Genomic DNA, 21316 nt, shown 5'->3' with positions numbered 1-21316 from the left:
AAGGCTTTTTAAACTTTTTTTTTATTTTGTCGATCATAAACGGATGCGCGACTCAGCATTTTTGGCATTTGAATCATGATTCCGAGCAATCAGCCACAAAAACCTAACGCGTGTGTTGCGTTACGGCAATCTGACTCATGATATCATGAGTCCAAATCATGGTGTATTTTCATAAGACGAAAACACGCTGGAATCATGATATCATGAGTCATAATCTTGTTTTTGGATTCTGATTTCTACCCGTGTGAGGAAACAAAGAGTGCCATCTGTCGTGGTCAGTTGTTCCAAATTTGCGGGATTCAGGCAGGAGATCTTGAACTTCATTTGGGGAATCAAGGTTTCCTTCCAAATCGCAAAGAAAAGAGACTGTCGCGTATTGCCGGAAACTTTCTGGCGTTACGTCCCCACTGGGACAAAGCCTGCTTCTCAGCTTAGTGTTCTTATGAACACTTTCCACAGTTATTAACTGAGAGCTTACTATGCCAATGACCATTTTTGCATGTGTATATCGTGTGGCAGGTACGAAGATACTCTATGCCCTGGGAAGTCGAGAAAATTTCCAACCCGAAAAGATCCTCGACCAGTGGGATTCGAACCCACGACCCTCAGCTTGGTCATGTTGAATAGCTGCGCGTTTACCGCTACGGCTATCTGGGCCCCACAAAGCCCAACAAAGCTTATTTTTCAGTAAACGATCGCTTGCTTTAGAATCATACCCATCAGATAAATTGTAATCATTATCATTCACAAGCTAATTTTCTTCCGTCGGGTAACCGTTCGAATCTTTTCAATTTGAAGGGAAATACCAAAAATATCTCCTATACGAATGTTATATCTTTAGTTTCTTCCCTTTATTCCTACAGTTAGCGTTTGAATTGTTTCAAATCAAATGGAACTACCTCTGCTTATGCCGCCAAAGATATCTTTAAATTGGATTTTACAACGGGAAATCATCAGAAAATGTACCTACTTGTAGTGACTTTTTTCGTCATTTAAAACCAAAGTTTTTGAAACTTTGAATGGTTTTGTTGAAACACAGCTTGGTAAATATACTTTCATAGCTGCCTATTTGCCTTTACAATGCACAAAGCAGCAGGTTAATTTGTTTAAAAATGACTTGCGGAAATGGAATGGAATAATTCGCAAAGAAATACTAATGGCTGATTTTTATTTTAACTAAAATAAAATTCTAGAAACCCTTCTACGATTGATTTGGTCTTAACCGAATCTAGTCACCTTTGTAGTTAACTTATTATTTATGCTGATTTTGATTATGATCATGTCCCTGTTACATTTCAAGATCCCATGAAGCGATTCTCAATCCTATCAGTTACACTTTTAATTCTTTTCCTATCTTTATTAACGAGATTTTTAGCCCTGGGCTAGGCTAGTTCATCTCGGGACCAACGGCTTTACTTCCTTCCGAAGGAAGTCGTCACTATGACCTTTACGTCATAAGTGACTATCTCGGGGATGGGATTCGATCCCAGGTCCTCGGCGTGAGAGGCGTGTGTTCTAACCACTACACCAGGCCCGTCCCCACTTTCAATTCTGTTTTTGGCAACAAAGTAGAAATTTTCAGTTACAGAAAACGGATCCGTTGCAAAACTGGAACTTTTTCTGATATTATTTTTCAATAATTTCTTGTTCAAAACATAAATGAGCTAGAGAAACTTAAAAGTAGATGGAGTACCGTGTACCTTTTAATTCCGCTCCTAAATGCTTATCTTTGACAGATACGCGTATTTCGACTACCACTTGCAGTCTTCTTCAGTGTCAGTTACTCGTATAGTGGATACGAGTAACTGACACTGAAGAAGACTGCAAGTGGTAGTCGAAATACGCGTATCTGTCAAAGATAAGCATTTAGGAGCGGAATTAAAAGGTACACGGTACTCCATCTACTTTTAAGTTTCTCTATTTGAGATTCTGCTCAGAGGATTCGAACATGCGGCCCTCGAGAGCGTTTTGTGCGGCCCGCGGGATAGCAATGTGAAGTGGCCCGCAAGTAGTGAATTATTGATGACAACGGTTGAATTCTTATGTTCTTGCAACCGGCTACTAAAATTAAGGCCCATTCGTCTGCTATGTTTATTTATTTGCTCAGGAATAGCTTGAATTTTGTCTAACATCCAAAGATTCCTCAAATCTTACAGTCATTTCGAGTTCAAAAAATGTATCGGCAGACTAAAGGCTTCAAAATTGCCTCAAACTTCTAAAAATTTCTACACTTCCCAGTAACGTTCAGCGTTTATGGCTTCACAATGTATCCTAGTCTTCAAAAAAAGACCGGATACCTAAGAAATTTCATAAATGTATTAGGTAGGTTTTGAATTTTGCCTTGTTTGAAAATATTTAAAGATTTACAAAATTGAAGGAATCATTCAAATTTATGTGAATTAAAATATTTCATGTCATCAACTTTTCCTGAAATTCAATAAATCTTCCTGTTTATTAAAACAAAAATCTTTATTGTCACATAAAAAGTCGTTCAAATGAATCCTCACCAGTGTTGGCAATCGTGATGAACTTCAATCCAAAATAGTTAATAACGATGTTAGTTCCTTCTGATCTACTTTCTTAACATTTCAGTCGTCGCGCTGTTGTATTTTGTACAACACTGCTGAAAAAAACTCGCTTTTCGTTCACAACAGCAGCGTCTTAGCACAACAGCAGCGATTCTTTCTTCAGTTTCGTCGCCGACTTTTTTTCCATTTGACGGCAAAGATTGTCTACCCTGATCCTCAAATAACTTGCGGCCCGTGTCATGTTTTGAAACCATTGAAGTGGCCCGTCCAAGCAGTTAGGCTGAGGACCACTGTTCTAGAGAATATTCCAGAGACTATTACGCGTCTATTACACAGGCTCTTCAGAAAATGTCTCTCAGATTCCTCGGGAAGGAGCTTCAGTAAATCTGCTAGTATTTTCTTTTGAGATTTCTTCTTGCATACTTTCAGGGGCTTCTACAGCGATCCCTCCAGAAATTCATCTTCTGATGCCTTAACCAATTCTCCAAGGACATCTTTCAGTGGTGTTTCAAAGGATCCTTAGACTTACTTCAGAATTTGCTACAGGAAATCGTTGAATCAGATATTTGTTGACTAACTCTTTCATGGATAGCTCCAGTGATCAAAAGATTTCTACAGGAGTTTATCCAAGAAAAGCCAGGAAGGTTCATTCCAGTTTTTTTTAAGTTTTTTTTTCAGGTGTTTTTCCTAGAAGATCTTCAAAAATTCAGACGCCAGTTTCTTGAACTATCCTTTCTGGCATTTTAGTATGAATTACTACAATGATTCATTCACATTTATCAAGGAACTGCTGTAGTTCATTCAAGGTTTAATCCTGCAGTTTTTCCAAACAATTTCTCGAGTAATATCTCAAGTAAAATCTTACTGGATATTTTTTTTTTCAGGAAACCCATGTGATAATTTTTAGGGAATTCCTGTAGGATAGCAATTTGCAATTTGTTTCGGAAATCATCCAAGATTTCCTTGAGAGTTCAGAAGTTCTTACATACAATCTAGTGGGAGTTAATCAAGAGTTACAGGTTTCATCAGATTTTACTTAATTTCTAAAAAAAAACTACACTGTGTTCAGAATAATAGTAGCGAAAGCAGATTTTCATACAAAATGCTCAGCTTTAGCATACTGTAACTTTGTTTCCCTATAAGCAATCGGCATAAAATTTTGGGAGAGAACTACAAATATACTCAATTGCATACAACAAAATTTGGAAATTTTCCCTCTACCGACTAAAAAGTCAAGCACCAGGTGAAATCTCTCTTCAAAGGATTGTCCTACTCATTATTCAAAACGAAGTGATATCATACTTCGTGTTGAATCATGGGTAGGACAATCCTTTGACTGTCCTACCCAGATATTTTTATAGGTAGACCATGTCCTACTCGGCCTACGCACTTCCCGCGCCACTGATTGTGACAGACGTTCTACATCGCTTGAAGGTCTTCAACGATTTTAATAATCTTCAATCATACTATTTGTATGCATGGGCAAAATATAATAATCGTAAAAGTGACCTTTATTCGAGAACTGTGTAAGAATACAAGAATATATGTCATTTGGTCGAATGACATTTAGTGGAATGACGTTTGGTCTAATCACGTTTAGTCGAAAGTACATTTGGTCAAATGAATATTTAGTCGAAAATAATTTATTTGCTTTAGGAAGTATATGACATATAGTCGAAAATTTAGTCGTTTAGGGATTTTTCATATTGGCAATCGTTAGCAAAATCCTGTATTTTTGCAAGGAATGTTATTAAGCTGGAAGTAACAATAAGCCAATTGACCATGAGTAAGAAATGTGTCATATTGCCAATACTTCGTAACACTTTGCCATGAAGGTTATCATATAAGCATTTTTTTGCTGCCGTTTTATGTTTCATTTCCGCATTTCTAAGTCCTACCCACATCCGTAAGCTTCAAGCATCGGAATTCAAAGAAAAAAAATCTCGAGCGCTCTCTCCGAATTGTTCCATCAGATCAAGATCAGTAGTTCATTACGAAGATTGATGAAATTTTGAAAGAATAAGAAATAAAAAAAATATTCTCACATCGTTGAGTAATAACATATCTTGACGAGCAGTTTTTCAAAGAAAGATGATATTTTTAAAAAATAACAAATTTATCAGAGACATGTATTTCAATTTCTGTGTAAAAACTACTCTTAAAAAGTTTATTTAAATAAACATCGAAGTCCTAGTTATTTGAAGGTTCAAAAGTAGGATTGCAACGTCTCATTTTTTCATTCAACAACAGTTGGAAATTAAGATTATTGAAAAGAAAATATTTCTTATTTATTTATTTTTACACCAAGGTCGCAAAACGTAGAAAATAATAATCAGTGCATAGGTATCAGAAGGCCGACTCCAGAGGTACGTTCCTCGCCGATTGGGAGATTGGTACCAGTTTACCTGAAATAATATTTTATTCAAATGTTATAGATATTCAAAACATGCATTCATTGCGGAAAAGTTGAATTTCAACCACGTCTAATAATTTTTGAAAAACCATATTAGAATAAGCTTTCCACCAATTTTCCACTCGACCAAACGTAAATCGACGAAATTTCGACGGATTTTCAACCAAATGTCATTCGACAAAATGTCCTAAAGCCATGTTCAAGAGCTCGCTAGGAATATCGACGATCTCGCTTAGAATTTCAAGATTTCGTTGCGATATTGCTGAACATTCCCAAGTCTCCACTGGACATTCTCAACAGTCTATCACGACTCCCCAGGATACTGCTAACTGTTCATTTTTTTTCTGGGAACTGTAGTAAGAGTTATTATCTAATTACACAGTACGTCTATTAGATAACAATATAGCTTTCCGAATCCCTTGCTAAAGCTCCTTTTCTACCAACTTCAACTATTCAGAATCCTTAAGGTTTTACTATAAATACTCAAAAGACTACTAACAATGCTCAGTATCCCGCTATGAATTCTTAGGAAAACAATTATACATTCTCAGGATCCCGCAGAAAATTTTTTAATGCCCGATAAGAATCTCCAAATCCCACCAAGTATCCTCAATAATACGCTGCAAAAAAGCTCACTAGGAAACCCACAATTCTCCAGATTCCAGTTTGGAAACTCGGCTTATCATCTCCAGGATTTTTTTTTATGTGGTTTGTATCCTTGTTAAAAAAAATCTTATATTGCACGCAGTATTCTTCAGCCTGCGAACCACTAGCATTTGTTATGGTGGTGCTTTAACATATTTGAACGCTGAAAAATAATACAATTTATACTAGTTAGCATTCTCAATTGCGAGTTGAATGTATAGTATACACAATTGTTCTATTCCCAGTATTATCCAGTATATCTATTTTTGCAATGTGCAAAACTCAGGACAGGATATTGGGTAACGGGGTACCGTTTTGATTCATATTACGGACAGCTTCAAATTCCGGACACTCTACTTTGTATGGGAAACATTTCATTTGTTTGCCGTTCAAAAGTTCTTACTTTCGAGGATTATTTTAATAAGCTTTTTCCATAGATATCTATGGAAATTAACAATGCCCATCTGCCTTATACGTCTCTTTAGTGGTTTCACGATTTCAATTAATCATTTGACTATCCTATTTGTGATTATCATGGGCTGACCGGAATTCGAACCAAAGAGTCCAGAATATGAGACAAAAGTGTTGTAGCGTTCGGAACAAGAATCATGAAAATGCTGCACATTTCTATTTATTTAAAATTATTCACGTTGTGGAATCGATATCTTTACTCACCATTTGAAAGTTAAGTGTAGTTAAGCGAAGTAATCATACAGAATGATTAATTTAATCTGATTTTTTATGAGTTATACGTCACTATGGCCTTAAGCGTCCGAAATATGAATCAAAACGGTAATTAAGTTTCACAGGCTTCTGGCAATATTGATTTATTTTATTAATTTATTTGACAAATCATAAGTGACGGAATATGCGAAATAAGGCGTAGATAAAAATAAAAAGAAGCTAGTAGGTCATCCATTTCTCTAGCCAACGTCAAAAAATATGTATCTCTGGAATGTACTTGTAAAATGCATTTTCCATTATGGAATTCCATTCCAAGTTAAAAAACACGATTTTTGCTTCATTCGGTTTTATTATTGTGATATGGTTTAACATTTGGATTACGTGTAATTCCACAATAAAATGAAAAGTGAACTGAAGAAGCGAAATGAAATTCAAGGTTGAAGCTTTCTGAAAGTCATAAACTTTGTGTTGCTCTTGAGTTAGTACTTGTGCTTTGCTCAAACGAGTTGTTTCAAATCTAGTTACAGGTAGACCCAAAGGGCTGGCTACACAGTATAGATGCCTGCAAATTATACTGGACCTCTCGTGTTGATACTCAGAGATTAATGACTTCATGAAATGTTTCGAACACAAGAACATCACAAAGTACAGGGGATAGGCAAAATGATTGAGATAGGCAAATTTTTGCCCAAATTCAAATGCTTATAACTTTATGAAAAATGGATGAAATTGGATCCATCTGGAAGCAGTCGACGGCAAATTTGGTCCAGTTTTAGGAACTTCCTTGGCCATGCATATTGACCACTGGACACCGGAGATGTTCCGGATTTTCTGAGGTCATGTCCAAATGTCATTTTTTCTGTCGCTTGTATTTTTGTGCGGTGTAAAGTTAGATAGATGTTTGCAATTTTCCTAGAAACTAGAACTAATAGAAAGTTGAATGCCACCAGACGCATTAAGATTGGTTGGAAATCTTCAGAAATATGACCATTTCCGTAAAACTGGTTCCGGAAAGCATGGTCAGTCATGTTTGTATTTCCAATCATGTAAATATTATCCGGAGCTATATCCAAGTGGACATCAACCTTAAAAATGATGTTTCCTGCAGCGTGTTCAGAACCATTAGATGCACAGACCACTCTATAGAACGTTCCAGGTGCCCTGGGGGAAGTGGTCAATTAGGAACATATCCGGAACCATATCAATATGGGCATCAAACTTCATTATTTTCAAAGGTTATGCTTTCCGAAGCATTTCCAGCATCACCGGCTGCCATAACCACTTTATAGTAGATTCCAGGTGCCCCGGGGGATGTGGCCAATTCGGAACATGTCTGTTCATCTGTTTAGAATCACATTCTACCATAAACAGTAAGATCCATGTGACTTGGAAAATGGCGAGCATTTTCAGAACCACAAGATATAATAATCACTCTATAGTATATTCCAGGGGCTCCTAGAGATGTGGCCAACTCGAAACATGACCTCATCCCCCAGGGCCCATGGAACCTACTATACAGTGGTCATATAAATAAGTTGCGCTGTAAATACTTCTATTAGCATCACCTTCAAAAATCTTGATGTTTTTACCCATATTGATGTGTTTTCGGGCATGTTTTGAATTGGCCACATCCCGGGGCACCTGGAATCTACAATAAAGTGGTCATGGCAGCCGGTGGTGCTGGAAATGCTTCGGAAAGCATAACCTTTGAAAATCATGAAGTTTGATGCCCATATTGATATGGTTCCAGATATGCTCCTAATTGACCACTTCCCCCAGGGCACCTGGAACCTTCTATAGAGTGGTCTGTGCATCTAATGGTTCTGAACACGCTGCAGGAAACATCATTTTTAAGGTTGATGTCCACTTGGATATAGCTCCGGATAATATTTACATGATTGGAAATACAAACATGACTGACCATGCTTTCCGGAACCAGTTTTACGGAAATGGTCATATTTCTGAAGATTTCCAACCAATCTTAATGCGTCTGGTGGCATTCAACTTTCTATTAGTTCTAGTTTCTAGGAAAATTGCAAACATCTATCTAACTTTACACCGCACAAAAATACAAGCGACAGAAAAAATGACATTTGGACATGACCTCAGAAAATCCGGAACATCTCCGGTGTCCAGTGGCCAATATGCATGGCCAAGGAAGTTCCTAAAACTGGACCAAATTTGCCGTCGACTGCTTCCAGATGCATCCAATTTCATTCATTTTTCATAAAGTTATAAGCATTTGAATTTGGGCAAAATTTTGCCTATCTCAATCATTTTGCCTATCCCCTGTAAATAAACACAAGCGGAAGCCCTAGTGCTTGGTGAGATTGGGGAAATATCGACAAAATTGGAGCTCTGGAATGCGTTCAGCACAAAGCTGACCTGCTGTTCAAATGACTAAAACAAAAGACATGATGATAAATTAAAAAAGTATACAATTTAAAATTAAATTTCAACATGTTGCATAAAAGAGATCCATTTTTGTTGTTTTGTTGAAACTAAAAAACGTTCAACTCAATTAAGTAACAAACATTTCTCAATTAAACTCTGGCAGTAACCCCTTTGGGAAATTATTTGAAATATTGAAAAAAACCTCAGAAGCCAATTCCGGTCTTGAAAGAGGAAAACAAATAATTATTAACTAATTGCGAAAAATCTAAAACATTTGCTATGCTGTTCGAAAGTACGCACATGTTTTATTGAGGACTCACTTAGGCCACGTTTTTACGGGAAGGGAAGGAATGTTAGTTAGACAACCATTGTTACTAGAGACCGAAGAGTCTTCTACATCTCCACAGTCGTCATGGAAATAATGTTGAATTAGTGGGATAACGTAAGGACCTGGGAGTTCCCTATGGTTGGTGAAGCGATCCATGGGATAATCAAGCCTAACTAGATTCGCAACATAACTGTATAAACGCATTGTAAGCCGAGCAGGTATTCGTTGCTCGTCCCAGCAGGAGCAGACGACAAGATCAAAAGATCAAACACTACTGGTTACACAAAACCATTTTTTATTTAGTTCAATAAGTTAAAATAAAGGTTGATGGATATTGCTTTTAGCATCACATTGATGTTCAGAGGCATAAATTAACTTATCTTCAAACTTATTTATGAAAACGCATTATGTGATTTTATTAAACTCATATTTTAACACCAACAAATACAACACGTAATTTATCACTTACATTTTTTTCGATACCACCTAACGCAGCTTCTGGTCCAGCAGCTCACAATCACAAAATAATTACTCGCACCACTGATGGAAATCAAAATGCACGCTAACCGAGAAGATAATCTCACCTTCTAATTTCCTTCACCTTCCACCGGAAAACCACCGAAATCAATTCGCAACATCTGCCACCTTCGCTTCCCGGGTATCATTAATCATTCATTATTTTCTATTAACAGGTTACCACCACAGAGGAATCACAATCTCATTCGCTTCAATCCCACCGTTTCGCCAAAATGCTGTACTTCTGTTTCCAAATGCCTGGATTCACCATCGATCACAGCCACATGACACATATCAAGATCTCTGCAGTACCGGCATACCTTTTCTTTCCTTCCGGACAAATTTCAAGTAAAACCGCAAACATTCATCAAAATATTCGCCGGCTTTCTTCCGCGCTTGACACGGTGCTAACAGATTCACCTGTCCCCGCCTTAAAGCCTTTCACTTGGCACCTTTAAGAACAAGCACCTCTTTGCTCCTATGACCACTTTCCGGGTGTCAATCGATTTTCGGCTCTGCTGACCGGCTGTTGTCCCACATTTCTCCCACCGTTTGTCACTCACTCTTACGGATGCAATGTCAAATTTGTTTATCTGATGCACCGTTTTCCCTCACGTAGAGCACTTTTCTTATTTTTAGGTTTTTTATTATTTGGATTTTGGAAATTTTCCACTCGTCACGGCTAAACTTCTACCACCCACACGACGAAACCGCGCTTCGGGCGATCGTCATCTCACTTCGAGTATTAACACGTTGGCATGCTCCTCCTCTGGTTTAAGATCCTCACGATCGACCCGTTGTAACGATCCCACATTCGCGTGTGCTGCACTTCAGCAACGTGTTTCAACACAACGGTCGGAAAATATATCGCTCGTCGGGAAAAACACAGACGCACTTTTTCGTCAGAGAGACAGCGAGACGCGACGACGACGACGACGCGTTCCTCCGAATATCCGCCAAAGACTGACTGCTACGAAAGGGAAGATTGATAATTTTGATTTTTCATCGCTGCTGCAACTGCTGCCGACTCTGGCTCTGGTCGATCGAGAGGAAAACACACCACCATTACATTCTCACCGAGGCAGCATTCGTCCGGCGGCGGCACCGTTAAGGAAAAGTGCATTTTCGTCCTGGCGAACACAACTTCACCGCCACAACCCTCACCAGAAGCATGCCCCATTGGGAAATCCTGCACGACTCACGAGTCGACGTCGAGCGTGAGCGAAGAGAACTTAACAAACGACTCTCTCCCTACGCACCAACACTTCCGCACCATGCGGCATCAGCTATCCTTAATCAACATTGTCCTCTCTCGGGTGGGTGGACTCCCGACTCTCCTCGCTCTCGGTCCTTTTTCGCCTTCGGATTTCGAGAAGTGAAATCGCCCTACAACTTCCCTCTGATGACAAACTTAAGACACTTTACGCCGCACGAAAATTTATCACTTAATCTGCCCCGATCGAATCACTAAAACTTAACACTCCACGACACTCATCACACATCCCGCACAAAAACCGAGGAATGTCAACCAGACCGACGACGGCGACGGCGGCGATTACGACGACGGTTCCAATTCACGACAGCGAGCGACATTCCGTCCGGTTTCGAAAGAAATTTCCTCCAATCTGACTGGAGACTGCTCGGTTCTCGCCTGGCCCGAGCTCGAATTTTCATCCGAGTCGAATTGTGCACTCTCTCGCATTTTCTCGCTATCGCTCTCGGAAAATCGAAAAGGATGCACTAACACAGCCTAACCCGGGTGGTTGGCTCCGTGAGAAACAGGGTGGAAAACAACAACCCTACAGAGCCTTAGAAATTGGCGGGTATCGAGCTGAGGAACTCAACGGTTGCAAAACAGTTGTCAAATTGTTCAAATTCGGAGGGTGGGTTAGACGCATGCGTGTGTTTCCATTGGAATAATGTTGCAAAACAGTGACGCGGAGATGTTGCGTTCGGAGGGGAAGTGGGATTTGTACTTGATGCGATGCACCGGTTGTAGGACGCACCTGTTGATTGAATTTCATTAATTGGACCACCAACAAGCTTCGTTACAATACTGATCAAAAGAATATGTACAATGTAGAGTAAGGTGTGGTGATATTAATAGAAAATGTTTACCAGGTGAAAATAAATTGTTAATCACACAGAGATCCATTTAGTTATTAGTTATAACAATTTTAAACTTGATTTTCTAAAACGAACTTTTGCCTCATCGGTGGGCAAGAGTTCGAAACTAGTGTGGGGCAAACGTTCATTGACTGAAACAAAAAACATCGATACTTTTTTGTCTTCAATTTCAAATTAGACTCATATTATATACTTTTTCCATCATATATTATTCAAGTTTGACTAATGTCCAGATTTTCTTATCAGATATTGAAGAAGTCGTGGCACAGTGTTCTTGCAACTTTAATAAAAAAAAAATGTTATTACAATAATGTATAATGTAATATCGAGGGCTGACAAAATCGGGTCATTACTGTATTAAAAAGATATAATTTCTCCTTACAAACTTGAAACTGATTCTCACAAGCTAGATTTATGTGTAAAACAAACTTTAAACTTATAAACTTCAAAATAGAGTGCTAGAAAATTCGACAGAATAAACCAAGTTTAAAATTGAATCGTTTTTAAAGATTTAGGAAATAAAGCATATTTAAAAGATCCTAAAACTAACGTAATGAATCATTATACTAAAAAATAAGCTTGAAATTCTAACGAAAGGTTTAATAATGGTCCTTGGTTTGTTCCAACTTAGAACGAGTAGTCAACAGACCAGATATGTGAAAAACTCTTCGCGGGACGGATGCGGCGATTCTATGACACTACCCCGAACGCCACTACCCCGAATGCCACTACCCCGAACGCCATTACCCCGAAAGCCATTACCCCGAATGGGTCATTACCCCGAACGCCACTACCCCGAATGGGTCACTACCCCGAACGCCATTACCCCGAATGCATTAAATTTGGAACTTATTCTAATGAGAGAGTGGGGAGATAATTGTACGATTCCTTATGAGTATTTAACGAGTGGCTCAACAATTTATATTTAAAACATTAGAAGATATAAATGCAGCTAGTGTTTTAGCTAATAATTTTTGAATACTAAGTTTTATTTCGGTTTGTCCTCAAATTTTGGTGAGATTCACACAGCCACATTGCAATGCTCTGCAGAACAGCCCTTTTTAAAAAGAAGGGTGAATTTATTATGCAAAGGATAGCTATAATATGCACAAAATTAGGATGTAGTAAAGTTTCTTATTGGACGTCGGAACCCACTTCCTTTACTCATTGTAGGTGTCGGGCTACTAGTATCATGAAAAGAATTAAAGAATTTGTTTCGTAAACGGTGGTAATGGAAGATCACCGTGAGATAATCGCTGCAAGTGTTCGTCTATGGAACCCGCTTAAAAACCAACCTGATAGACAACCGTTCCACTAAAGCAAGGAAACGTTAATACACTTGTACATGTTAGAAAAACGGCAGCCTTTGATTGCCGCTACAGTAAAAACTTTCGTTGGTTTGTGGGATCATTAATTTGAATTTCGATGAGATAATCACATTTTTTTTTCCGATTCAGCACAATGAAGAAATGATGATGACAGCAAAGCGGTGAGCAAATTCATAAGAGACCTGTCTGTTTCAATACAAGAAGATGAAAGAAAGGAAAAATTACTGATTAGAATTATAGGAGGATTCACTTGAGTGAATGCCTTCAGGATATATTCCTTCAAAAAAAGCTGTTCCATATGGAAATATTAATGACTAGCTTGTCCAACGAAAATTTGAAAGAACAGCCTATTTAAGAAAGAAGGGGAAATTTCTGGTGAAATGTTTGCAGCTATGACGTGAATGATCACTGTAACAACGTGATATGTAACAATATGATATGTCATATCATGCTATGACACAACATATATACACAAGAAAGGAAAATATTTGCTTTAAAACAAAATTGAAATATGGACACCACCAAGAAGTTCAAACATCTGTGTTCACGCAGCTGTTCAGCAAGACCATATTAAGGGTTATGGGTTCAAATTCCTCCAGTGGTAGATCTTATGCATTAAGCATTTCCTTGACGTTCTATGTCCAGGAACAATAGAATATGTACAATAATGGTAAGTTGACAAGGAGAGGTCTCAGTAAATAAACGGCTTATTTTTATCAAAAGCCCATTCACAAATTTCGTAACGCTGAAGGGGACAAAAAATGTTGTCCATAGAAAAAGTGGTACGAACGGGTGGGTAGGTGTCAAAAATAGAAATTTTTGGCGTTATGAAATTTGTAAATGAACCCTTGAAGTGCGAAAGTGCCCACTGGGCTGATAAAAAGGTACCTCCGAAAGAATGAGAAGAGTTGCCAACAATATATTTCGAAAGAAGAGCTGACATAAAAAAGAAGGGAAAATATATGATGAACATTTTACCGACGAATTTTACGCGCCATTAATTACCAGTTTTTATTAGAGACGCATTTTTGCCCGCAAAACAATATATTTCACTGTATCTCATACTATTCGGGGTAATGGCTCATTCGGGGTAGTGGCGTTCGGGGTAATGACCCATTCGGGGTAATGGCCTTCGGGGTAGTGACCCATTCGGGGTAATGGCTTTAGGGGTAGTGACCCATTCGGGGTAGTGGCATTCGGGGTAGTGGCGTTCGGGGTAGTGGCGTTCGGGGTAATGGGATGGAGCCAAAATATATACAAGGATTTCCTTAAATATTCTTCCTGGTATTGCTACCGAAATTTATACAGAATGTACATCATTTATTTAATAATCCAAGAATTATTTCAGCAATTCCTGAAAAAATCTATTTTGAGTTTTTTGAAACTTTGTACCAAGATTTTATTCAGATTTTTTAGTGGAGAGTTTAATATGAGTGAAACCCACGAAAATAAAGCTAGCACACTGAAGCTTTTTACACGGTTTAGTTGGCACGTTTTTTTTACACGGCTTTCGGAATTTACACGGTATATTTTTTGCACGGATTTCGGAATTCTCGCACCTTTTTTTTGCTAATTCACACGGATTTCGAGATTACCATGGCTTTTTTTTCTTATTAACACGGATTTCAAAATTAACATGGTTTTTTTTACACGGATTCCAGAATTAACACGGATTTCGGAACCAGCACTGTTTTTTTGCGCGGATTTTTTTTGCACGACACTTATCCCCCGTGTAAAAAAACCTTCGAGTAATAATATTTCAGAAGTTCCATCAAATTTTTCAATTTATGCACCCAGAGATTATGGAAATTTCTTCAAAAGTTCGCCAACGATTTCCTTCAGTACTAATCACAGGAATTTTCCAAGATTTTATCCAGAAATCTCATCAAAGACATTTCATTATCTTCTTCTTGTTTCTGGCGTTACGTCACTACTGGGACAGAGCTTGCTTCTCATTATAATGTCTTATGAGCACTTCCACAGTTATTAACTGAGAGCTTTCTGTGCCCATTGATAATTTTGACATGTGTATGTCGTGTGGCAGGAAAGAAGATACTCTACGATATGGGAAGTCGAAAAAATTTGCCAACCCAAAACCGATCTTCGAGCGGAGGGATTTGAATCCTTAGCTTAATTTTTTTTCTGAATAGTTGCGCGTTAATCGCTTTGGCTATCTGGGCCCGAAAGACATCTTCATGAACTGGCTAAAATAATCCTTCAGGAATATTTCCGAATACTTCTTCTTGATTTCCTGCATGAAGCATTTCTCGATACTGGCGTTACTGTAAAGATCGTGCGCACCGTTTTTCTACCCATAGTCTGGCTTGGATTTGACACTTTTCAGTTAATTCGTTTGACTTTTGAAGAAGTTTGTTGTTTTGAAGTGCTCTAGTGTACTGTCGGTTAGCATCATTTCGAAGCTTCTGTAAACGACAATAATTCTCCAATATTTCTGAGTTATTTTATAATTGAATCCTCCAGGCCTTAGCTTTCGTCTGATCATATGGTTTTGGTAATTCTATGTACTGTTTATGATAGACTAGTTTGACAATTCCTAATTGTGTATTGGTCCAATCTGGACCTTTTGATTTGGTTCAATACGGACCTCCTGATTTTCAACAATTGTTCAATCTATTCCAAGAGCTCCATCCCATGGAAGACTTCTTGACTTGGTAGAAAATCACAAAAATTGTAATATTAATCGACGGTGCCTTTGTTTATGTTGTGGTCAAGAAAAAGTCTTAGAAAAAAAATAGGCAATACGGTAGACCACCAAAAATAAAGGAATCAATAATTCAGCTACTAGAAAAGCATCTCCATCAATACCACAGCCTATTTTGGATCCAGCTTTCCAAAGTACTTTGACAATACGATACAAAACAACGGTTACAAGTGCTATGAACAATACAGTCAACTTTCCCTTACCTGATATTCTGTGTTTTAACTCGATAGAGTGCGCAGTCCGTTTAAAATAATCATATAACGAAGAAAACCCTCAAATTTTCAATAGCACTAGTCTAGAGAGTAAAATAGCGCCATGAGCTGAAATTTCATCGATTTATCATCACCAGCATGCAACCAATTGAATTTGTAACGCGAACGGTTGTCAAGTTCTCTAGATCTGTGAACTTGAAATTTTGATGTTTTGCTTCATTTTATAATCACCTTATTATAGCGTACTTTCAGCCTAAAGCTAGGTATGCTGTTCCGCTCAAGAAAAGTAAAAATTTCTGCCCAAGAAATGGTCAAGAAATTTTCTAGAGTGAGCTTCATTTGAATTGAGATAGACGTTTACTTTTCTGTTGAACTGCATACTTCCCATAAAAGGTAAGTCGATCATTGTTCAACTTTAAGTCCCGAGACTCGATGCTGTATCTTTCAGTTTCTTATACAACTTCATCTTTTTAACCAGATATTTTCGTGCAAAGATTCCATATGCTGAAATTTTACTATACTCAAAGCAAAAACGACCTTTTCTAATGTGTTTTGTAAAAGTAACAATAAGCTCCAAAATTTGAAAAAAAATGTTTTATTTTTATCTCCCATGCACGATGGTCCTATCAAAATAGAGTTAAAGAGAGTTGACTGTACTCAATTTTAAACCAATGTCGGATTTCACCCATGTTTTTAAATTAAATTAACATTTTACTTGAGCTAGTTCGAACTCGATTCAAATTGGAATTTTTCACGCATTGAGTTTTTTTTTATAATTGGGCTTACAAAAGAAGTTCAATAAGCTTCGATACCAAACTAATTTATGTTATATCTTATATGTACCATAGCAAACAACAATTGAATAAAAGGTGGTCCGAATTAGAACATGGGAAGGTCCGAATTGGAACAGGGTTGGTCCAAAAAACTGTCACTAGCTCCAAATTGGACCATGTTCCCCTACCGTCATACACATTTTTTAATGATTTTTTTTGACATTCCTTCAATAAGTTTTTACGGATACTTCAGATAAGTACAATAACAAACTCAACTTGGTAAATTCAAATTCCTATATCCTTTTAAATGCTTTTATTTCATCCTTCGCGGCTTACTTCACTGGACACTTATTTGCACTATAGAAACCCTTCGGACATCTTCATTGAAGGATTTCATTCCAATCACACGCCATTAAACTTCTATAATTGAGAACGTAAACAAAGTTTTTCATCCGTTCCGTCTGAGATAAAAAAAAACTAACTTATACGCATCGATGTGTGCGTGAAATTCGGCGTGTGAAAAGATTCGTTTGATTGTGAGCCGTTATGCACTGAAGGTATTGAAGGTATTATTTTGGATTTCAAATAATCTGGAATATTTTTTCTTGTTTTACTGAAGCAAATTCATTTTGAGCTGTTCAGAATTCACTACATCAGGTGAAATATCTTCAGACATGTGCCAATCGGCATTTGTCTGGGCTGTACTATTAGTTGTAAAAGTTTTTCAAATTTAGCAAAAATAATTGGATTCCGAATTAAAAACCGACTCCCAAGCTCATAGAGCCTAATCATTTAAGGAGGAACACCCGTTAGGACTTCCAAATTTTTAGTATGAGTATAATTTAAAGCTAAACGAAGACATCGATACTGTATCCTATCTAAAACATGGATATGTGTGTGAGCAGCTGGATAAAAGCAAAATTTTCCATACTCTTTATCAACTTCCAGTTATGGACCTGATAAAGTTTATTCTTTATATTGAACATGTTTTTTTATGTACAATTAGAATCAAACCAGATACCCAAGTATTTGTAAGATTGATTATGTTTTCCCCCTTATGGCTGTAGTTCAAATTTTGCTAAATGATGTTGTCAAACGACCATTTCAGTATTTTCTGATGAAAATTCGCCCTGAAGACAAACTATCTGATGTAGCTTGAAGCGGAGCTTGCATATCTTCTCTATCTTTACTTATTGCAGAAATAACACAATCATTAGCTTATTCTCTGACAGTACATCCTTCAGCCAAGTAATTATCAATTTCACTCACATAAATGTTATAAAGAAGTGGACTCAGACAAGAGCCCTGTGGCAAACCCATATAACACACAATACAGTAGTGTAGTTGTTAAACAAGTATTTAAACGTGCGGGGCAACTAGAGAAGTATAGTCCACGATGAAGATGGAGCTCTACAATATGTCCGGCAATGGCGTGATGCTACGCTTCAGCCTTTAAGGTAGGAATCATAGAAAAAATACATAGGTAGGTATCATATTTAAACAAAATATAGATAGGAATCATATAAAAAAAATCAAATGATGATTATCTAAGAACCCTTGAACACATCTGTTACATGTTTCATCAGAAATTTATGAAAATCTGCCGGGCATTTTGATTTTTTACAGAATCCGCCAATGGGTAGTAGAAACCACGAGTAGCCATATATATCCATAAATCTGTTTAATATTTTATAAGGAATCCTATAAGTTTGTAAAAGAATGTAAATATTCCTGCACAGAAACAAATATTTAATTTTCAATGTGATGTAAACTGAAGTCTACCGTAAAAATAAATCAAATTCGTTTGTTGTTACAGCATCATGTAAATTCAAATGAATATACATTCAATTTTCAACTAAAAATGGTTGAATATTACATGATTGTGTAACTTTAAAGTGAATTCGATTGAAAAATAATAGATTGGTCGTTGAAATTTAGGTTTATTTTGATGCTCCAAATATGTGCATGAAAATAAACTTTAATTTACAACATACTTTTAGCTGTGTGGGTAAATAAACTTAAAAATCATTTAGGACGTCAAATCTCCAGATATGCCCTTCCCCTCCATTGATTATGTTAAAACCTCAAAAAATCGATAATGTTTGAGGCGATTCTCTAATTTCATGTTGGTGTTAATACATGTCAAGTGATTGTAATTAACTCAATCGTTGATATTCGGAACCCTTTGAATCGGACAAAAACACTAGGTACTCTCTTTTCATACAATGTTGCTCACCAAAAAGCTTACCTTAAGGTACATTATAATGTAGCAGTGCAATACAACCAGTACCATAGTGAGTTCAAAAGGGGTCGTCCAATAATGTATCGTATATTGTTTGCAATCATTTTCCCACTCGATATCATTAAAAATTTTGCAAGTTCATATGAAGTCCATTCCTTACAACTCATTAAAATTACACAATTCATAGACATCCCCTGCACTGATGCTGAAATAGAGCCAAACCCCTCGATGTACTGTGATACGACATTTTCCATTTTTAACCGTACTTGGCTCTCTTGTATGTGTCGTCTTCTACCAGTCCACCAGTTCCCCTTCCTAATTTAAGCTGTGTTCCCCATCGTGGTACCCAATTTTAGCACATTTCGTTCAATGCACTACAGTTAACCGATGTTGCACTTTGGGTTACCTCTAGGTGTAAATACGTCGAATGATTCAACTTGAACTTTTAGCTAGCGCTTCGTGTTCGATTGCAACATTGTAGTTGCATTGTATACCGTGAAGTACTGAGATTGCAAATAGTTTAATTCGATTTTTCTAATTCTAGACGACCGAACATTGCGCGGACCAGTTCGATTTAATTCGTTTATTGTTGTGTAAAAAAATAAGGGATTCGCTTTTCTGGTTGCCAGACGGAACCGAGTGTCAGATTGAGCCGCCGGAGCCCGATAATGGACCAGAGTGATTGGTCTGATGTGATTAACTCTTAATTGAGTTTTCGCAGCAAGCGATCACCGCGGCCGACGATAATTGATACTGACACGAGAAAGTCGAGAAACCGAGGGAGGGATGATGGTTGATGAGGATTTCCAGGCGGTTTCGAGTCAGTGCGGTAGGATGCCTGCTAGATATGTGCTATTGCGTGTGACTGATGTGACACACTGGATCAGGCAGCCAGGAAACTGATGGGTATCATGGCGGATGGCTTTATGAGGTGAATTATTGCATTGATGAGCTTGTCAAGGTTATCCTGGTTGTAGATTTCCTCGTTGATAAGAAAACTAGCAGGGGGTAATACAGATGACCTTTTGATTTACTATTATAATATGTGTACTCTGGAATAGTTGTTTTTTTTTTTGCATTTACGTTATTCAAAAATATTTATCCATAAATACCGTCGTTTTGCTATTTTCCTATATAGAAAGTTAAGTTATATGATTTTTATTTAGCATAAGCATAAATGACCGTACAATTCGTAGTTCTTCTTCTTCTTGGCATTACGTCCTCACTGGGACAGAGCCTGCTTCTCAGCTTAGGTGCTCTTATGAGCACTTCCACAGTTATTAACTGAAAGCTTTCTTTGCCAAAGTTGCCATTTTCGCATTCGTGTATCGTGTGGCAGGTACGATGATACTCTATGCCAAGGGAAGTCAAGAAAGTTTTCCATTACGAAAATATCCTGGACGGACCGGAAATCGAACCCAGATACCTTCAGCATGGCTTTGCTTTGTAGCCGCGGACTCTAACCACTCGACTAAGGAAGGCCCCATTGTCTGACATTACATTTATCCATTTGTCAATGTACCACATATCGAAGGCTTACAAATAAAGTAAATTTTTGCGTTGAATTCGATAGCTGAACCATGGAAAAGCTGTAAAATGACCCAACCAGAGATGTGGAACTCTATACGATTATTTATCTTTTGGCATGAATCTATTCAAACGCTCAATTTCTCAAATTCACACCTGTCAATCACAAGCCACGGTTTTATGCTATCAGTGTTGGACCATGTAATGCGACATATGGTTAGTCATTTCGCTGTGTTCCATCATGAGCTTGCCCACCTAATCCATCCATTCCATTTCTCTAAAACTACTACCTCATGTTCTACACTTTATAGTACCTACGTGGGATTCGTCCATCGCTCACTACATGCACTGCCACAGCTGGTCCCCACCTATTAACCAAGATAGAGAGTGATGTAGAGCGACGCTCATCAGTTTTTCATATTTCCATCATATTCCGCACGGGAAGGAACACCTGTTTCAATAAATTTATAATGCGACATTGCGGCCTTACTCCGTCGTATGCGCTTCCAACGCAAACCGCGGTGCTCCTTCCGTCGCAACTTGGCGCCCAACGACGAAGTAATACTACATGCCAACCCATTTTCTCTCCACTAACATTTGGCCGTCTTCTCTGGCGTGCGTCTTTGGGCAATCATACGAGCGCGATGGACAGAAATAGACGGGTGGAATGTTCCAGTTTGGGCAACTTCATTACCCCCATCTCGTCCGATGTGTGTGTTCAGATGGAAAATTGTAACGAAAGTGAAAAGCAATATCGGTCTTGACCTTTGGCGTACGTGGCGTTTGTAGTACGGGAACTCGTACGCCTGAGTTGGAGTCCTAGTTTATATTTACTCACGCGACATCTCGCACGGTTACGCACTGGCGTGACCGTGTG

General features: G+C 37.9%; 1 protein-coding gene across 2 annotated transcripts in view; it reads right to left on the bottom strand.

Annotated features, from left to right (window-relative positions):
* LOC5565883 (CUGBP Elav-like family member 2) overlaps positions 1 to 21316 on the bottom strand; it is a 1005294-nt gene that overhangs the window by 971553 nt on the left and 12425 nt on the right. The window contains exon 1 of one of the 2 annotated variants that reach the window (XM_021848117.1): positions 9829 to 11130. The exons of the other annotated variant lie outside the window; for it this stretch is intronic. The gene's annotated coding sequence lies outside the window, so the exon portion shown is untranslated. Of the gene's footprint in view, positions 1 to 9828; positions 11131 to 21316 lie in introns of those variants that run through there. 2 annotated transcript variants of the gene reach the window in all.

The sequence above is a fragment of the Aedes aegypti genome, chromosome 2 (genome assembly GCF_002204515.2).
Source record: "Aedes aegypti strain LVP_AGWG chromosome 2, AaegL5.0 Primary Assembly, whole genome shotgun sequence".
In the NCBI taxonomy this organism is placed as follows: Eukaryota; Metazoa; Arthropoda; class Insecta; order Diptera; family Culicidae; genus Aedes; species Aedes aegypti.
The sequence above is the reverse complement of the archived record's forward strand: the minus strand, read 5'-3'. Positions and strand labels throughout refer to the sequence as shown.